We start from the raw sequence: 5,795 nt of genomic DNA, 5'->3' as shown, positions 1-5,795 counted from the left end.
AGCAGTCTTGTGACTCTCACCCAGGACCTGATGTGGCATGTTTACTAACGACACTGAAGGCTTGTGCTGCAGTGCACAGGAAGGAGATGAGAGCCATCCTTCCGTCAGATAGGAAGGGCTCCAACCAACTTTTGTCAAAATGGTACTGTCTTCCATTATTCTGCTGGAAGTTTTTTTTTTTCAAATGTTTTCATGAATTACAGATTGCTAAAAAATAGTTTAACAAAGTATCATTTAAATAGTAAAATAATTTATATATGATATCTAAACCCCTCTAGTTTGATGAAACTTGACATATATATGACAATTATGTATATAATCTATATAATCTCTCTCTCTATAATGTGTGTGTAAAATACATATGTGTATATGTATTTGACATTTAAATCAATATGTAAAAATTCTGCATCATCTAAGAGAATCCTATACGTGTTTGTCTGATTACAGGCCTGGAAGCCTTGCTGAAGGCCAATCATGGACTGAAATCTCTGAAACATGAGTCTAAATAAATCTTTCCATCTATACATTATCTGCAAATACTTGGTCACAACAGGGGAAAGTAAATACATGTATTTATTCTCTTTTATAGATATTTTCTTTTTCCTTTTTTTCACAGTCTGAAGTTATGATCAAAACTTCTATGGGGTCACCAAGATGGCTCAGCAGGTAAAGGAACTTGCCCCTATGGTTTTATGACCTGACTTCAATCCTTCAAACTCACATGGTAAAGAGAACTGATTCTTAAAAGTTGTTTACAAATTTACACACACACACATACACACACACACAAAATCAATTACATACAAGAACTGAACTTCTGTGAACACATCTCTGTGTCTCTCTGTCTCTGTCTCTCTCTTTCTTTGAGTAAATATATAGGAAGAGAAAGAAGGGTGTTTTTAAGTACATTTGTGGTTAATTTAACATGAAGCCTCTCATTTTTTTTTCTACATGGATCGCACCATTTAAAATTCTATCAGCAATGTGTGGAGCTTCCAGTTGGTTCAGGTACAGCTTTGCCAACATTTATTTTACTTATGTTGATATTCACTACATTTGCCATTACCAGTTTTTATTTAATTTAGCTATCATGATTTGTGTGCAATGACATCTTACTGTGACACTTGTTGACACTTCCATGGTGATTCATGATGCTGAGGACCTCTTAGGTACTTTTAGGCCATTTCTTCATTCTGTGGGCATGAATGTGTTTGAATCTTTGTAATGTAAGTATTGAATTTGAATATAGGTTTCTCTACTTCAGATCTGACAATTCATTTTTAATGATGAATTTTGATAGACCAAATGATTAATTTTTATTGAGCCTAACTTGTCAATTTTTGTTTCATTCCCAGCACATTTATGTCCTATGTAAAAAATTATTACCTTCCTATACTCAGTTGCATATGGACTGTGATAACAGGACTGTTCTATCTACTTTAACTAAATAGATACTAAATTATATTTTGTAAAAGCAATATCTGAAATTGAAGTCGAGATGTATTAGGCAAGATTCCAGCCATGGGGAATGAACAAAGGTGAAGCAGGGGTGGGATATGATCAAGACTCAGTGGATGCACATGTGGATTTCCAAAGAGTAAACAGAAATATTATTTAAAAATGTATTACCTTCCCAGAGGCTGTAATTTACTGCTAAGTTTTCTCCATAAACTGTAGGTCTTTGGTCTTTATGTTCAGGTCTATACTCAATGTCAAATTAATTTTTTGTTAATAGTATGAAGTAAGGAATCCATAATCATTTTTTTTAGATATCCAGATTTTGTGGAATTGTTTGTACAGATGCCTTTGATGCTTTGGTTGAAGATCAATTAGCACATGTACAGGAAGGTCTCTAGATGGTTCTCTACTGTGGGCCATGACCCCCTCAAAGACCATCAGAAAACACAGATATTTATATTTCGATCCATAATGGCAGCAAAATTATCCTTTATGAAGTAGCAACAAAAATGTAAACAGTGGATGATATTCTTTTTTTTATCCCTAGTGATGAAGGAAAGGGAGTCAATGTATTACTTTGAGAGATGATGTATACTTGGAAAAAAAGGTTTTTTTTCCTCCTGTTTTCAATTTGCTGATAATTGAATTTCATCAAGATTTCTGATCTGTTGTCATGACCTGTTCTTTATTTCCTTAATATGCAAATCATACTGAGTTATTTTCACAAGTTACATCAACCTTACATATCTAGTTCTCACAACTTGAACTTTGTGTATTTCTGATGTGATTTACCAATATGCCATTGAAGAGAAAGGAGAAGGAGGAGGAGGAGGAGGAGGAGGAGGAGGAGGAGGAGGAGGAAGAGGAGGAGGAGGAGGATTAAAGGCTCTTTTGGAAGATTTCAGCATTTGGACCATTTTGGAGTCTAGTTTACATTGATTTCATTGTTTGTTGTTTTTCATGTATTTGTTAATCTCACATTAATTTCAGGCACTATGTATATAAAAAAGAATAAGAGAAAGGGATCAAGACAAATATTACGTGTATATGCAAAAGCAGTATTTCTCATTTTCTATCAAACTATCTGCAGAAGGATTTGGTCAGCAAAGGCTGCAGATGAGGTGTTTCTGTATAGCTACTTCAAAATACTCTCCACTGCTATTATCAATACCAGGGCATATTTCAGCTCCCCTACTAAGTTCACAGACTCAGGAGCTCCTATGTCTCAATGCTTCAGGAGAGGTTGCTGCCTATATCTCCATCCCTCCTCTTGGGTCCTCTTCTGCTTCCTGGTGGTTGCCTGAGAGCCAGGCACATGGACGGATTCCAAGCGTCTTTATTCTCTATCGTTTGAACCATGTTTATGGTGGCTCCCTCAGAGGCCATCAGTAGTGCCTCATAGTTCACACACACTTTCTGCTGAAGGACAGTTTCTTCTGATTTTCTTTTCCTCATGCTCCTGAGGGGTCCCAGGTCCCTGTAGGGACGTCTCTGTGAGGTCTGACCATTTAGAGAGAGCTTGTTCTGAGCTCTGTCTAAGTCTTGGTGTACATTCTGCTGTAGGAATGGGTTTCTTCCAGTTCCTGTTTGGTCTTCCTTCTTAGCCCTCTCATGAGAGGTCACTTTGTATTACTTTTCCACATGGAGGTTATTTCTAATATTTGGTGTAAAGCCTGGATGGTGGGAGAGTCTCTTCAATTTCTCTGCTTTTCTTATGGTCAGGTAACTTGCATTCTTTGATTATTTTCTCCATCGGTTCTCAATCCTCAAGGCAAGAATAGAAATTTTCATTCATCAGGGCTTTTGACAGGAGCATCAGCCAGCCTCTAGAGATATCTTATTGTACTTTAAAGATTGGCTTTCTAAACCTCAGGGCATTAGTATTTGCAGCTGCCTCTTTCTAGTAGATACCTTTCTCTGGCCACTGCTTCAGCTTTCTGGGATGATTATTTTCTTCTAGGGGATAGTTAATAACATCTGGAGGTGCTTTGGATCTTCAGAGATCATTGTGATTAATATCTACAGCATAGAGATTAGAGATAATGATAAAGACCCTACTCTAAAGTAAGACAGCCTTCAACAGGAATTGTCTCTTAGGAAAATATGGAGGGTTTATAACTCTGTTCTAAAGGAATATAAATGAATATCTTCATAGAACACTTAGTTATTACCTATCTACCCAAAATTTCGGATGTAACTAAACAACTTCAAAAAGGACAAGAAGGTCATGCTTCTGAATAAAACCTAGTGAAGAGAAAAGATAATTGTACTTGTTTTCACCTAATTAGGATTGCAATCTGGAACAGCATAGATTCAAACTTGAAAATGCACTCTGGGGTTTTATGACAATATAAAACATCATATTGGTGGCTTCCTATCACAAGAGAGGATGCCAGTGGTATCACTAGTTAACTAAACATAGTTGGGGAGCTGGAGAGATGGCTCATTGGTTAAGAGAGCTTTCTCTTCTTCCGGAAGACTAGTTTCAGCTCCCAGCACCCCTACTCGGTGGCTCACAACCTCCTAAATCCAGTTCCAGGAGAAGTGATGCTCTGGGCACTTGCACACACAGGATACACACACATACAATTCAAACCACACAAACAATCACATTAAAAATAAGGTAGTCATAAAATCTTAAAACTAATGAATGAAAAGAATAAAAATTAAAATAAGGTAGTTAATTCAAAATGTCATGGTTGATATTGGTGAGTATTAGAAACATTATGCTGTTTTATGAGAAGAGATTATATGTGGTCCTAGTTTTTAATTTTGGGGACGTGATGTCACACCAAGGTCAACACACAAAGTTTCAAGGACACATCTTTTCAAGTCCAAGAAGAGCTTGGATTTGAGATATGTGTTCTGAAGCTCAATTCAAAAGTTCAGATTGTGTGTGTGTGTATGTGTGTGTGTGTGTGTGTGTGTGTGTGTGAGAGAGAGAGAGAGAGAGAGAGAGAGAGAGAGAGAGAGAGAGAGAGAGGCAGGCAGACAGACAGACAAACAGACTAGAATTAGCAATGCCTTTCTCTTCTACCTGAAATGTCCCCAATGGATTTCCTCCATGATAGGTCTCTCCAAGGTCTTTCCCTGGGCATTCTTAGACCTGTTAAAGGGAGCATTGGAAATTTGTGTCCCAGGAGACTTCTGCTTTCTGAAGCTAAGACATCTAAGTATTTCCTCAATTTTCATGAGCAACCATGCATTCATTTCTACGCTAGGTAGAAAGGTCCTTATTAGAAGGCACCAATGGGACTCAAGAAATATACTTGTCTCTCAAGAAGAAATATACTTGGTCATGGTAAACAGAAATTTGTGTATCTCCTGTCCATAGATGTAGGTGGACATTCATTATCATGAATCTTCTGAAAGCATAGCTCCAAATACAAATACTGTTTTCAAGATGGAAAGGGAAAAGAGAGGAAGAACCGAGTCTTCCCTCTTCTTCAGTAATAAATATCATCCATTCATGGAAATTCAGAATTTTCACTTTAACAACTATCAGATGTAGGCAGTTTCCAGAAGCACTTCTGGTGTAGGATGCAAGGTTTGTACCACCTCCCACAGTAGAAGATGGAGTTGTTGGGTGATGGGGACTTGTGGCTTTTATTGTTACTTGAAGTATCTAACACAGGTGTTTTAGTGAACAGTTTATTGGTGTGCTTGCATTCAGAGGACTTTTTTCACAAACCCTTCAATGAGAACATCCTTTCCCCATATATTCAAATTAAACAATTTAAATAAATAACTTCTGAGCATATATGTGGACATAGACACATGTTGTTCTAGAAATTTTCCTTTTTTTCCCCCACAAAGTCTTTCAGGCTAACAGGCAATAAAATCTGTACAAATGAATCAAAAATGCTTTCTTCAACCTAAATTTTCCCAGATTATTTTTTAATAACTTACATCATTCTTTAAGGTTATTTGTAATTTTAAAAGTATTATATTTTTATTAATTCTTTACAATCTCATACATCCAAACAATGCAATTTGATCATATCTTTTACTCTTATTCTCAGCCCCTCGCAGATCCATCCCCAACCTTATCCCTCCCAGCCGGACTTCAGATCTTCTTTTGCTCTTTAAATAACCCACTGATTCCAGTTCACACTCTCCAAATACTCATGGGTGTGAGGTATCCACTAAATCGTGGCCAATCTTCTAAGGATTCCAACCTTAAAGAAAACTAAGTCTCTCTCCCCTAGAAGCATTCAGATGATAGTAGCTCCTCAGCTGGGAAGAAGGTTCACAAATCCTCCCCTTTTCTGTTCTGGAATGCTGGCTGGCTTGATCTTGTGCAGGTCTGATGCAGGCAACCACAGGTGCTTCGAGTT

Source organism: Grammomys surdaster, unplaced genomic scaffold (assembly GCF_004785775.1).
Source record: "Grammomys surdaster isolate TR1022 unplaced genomic scaffold, NIH_TR_1.0 137, whole genome shotgun sequence".
Classification (NCBI taxonomy): Eukaryota; Metazoa; Chordata; class Mammalia; order Rodentia; family Muridae; genus Grammomys; species Grammomys surdaster.
Note: the sequence above shows the minus strand (reverse complement) of the source record.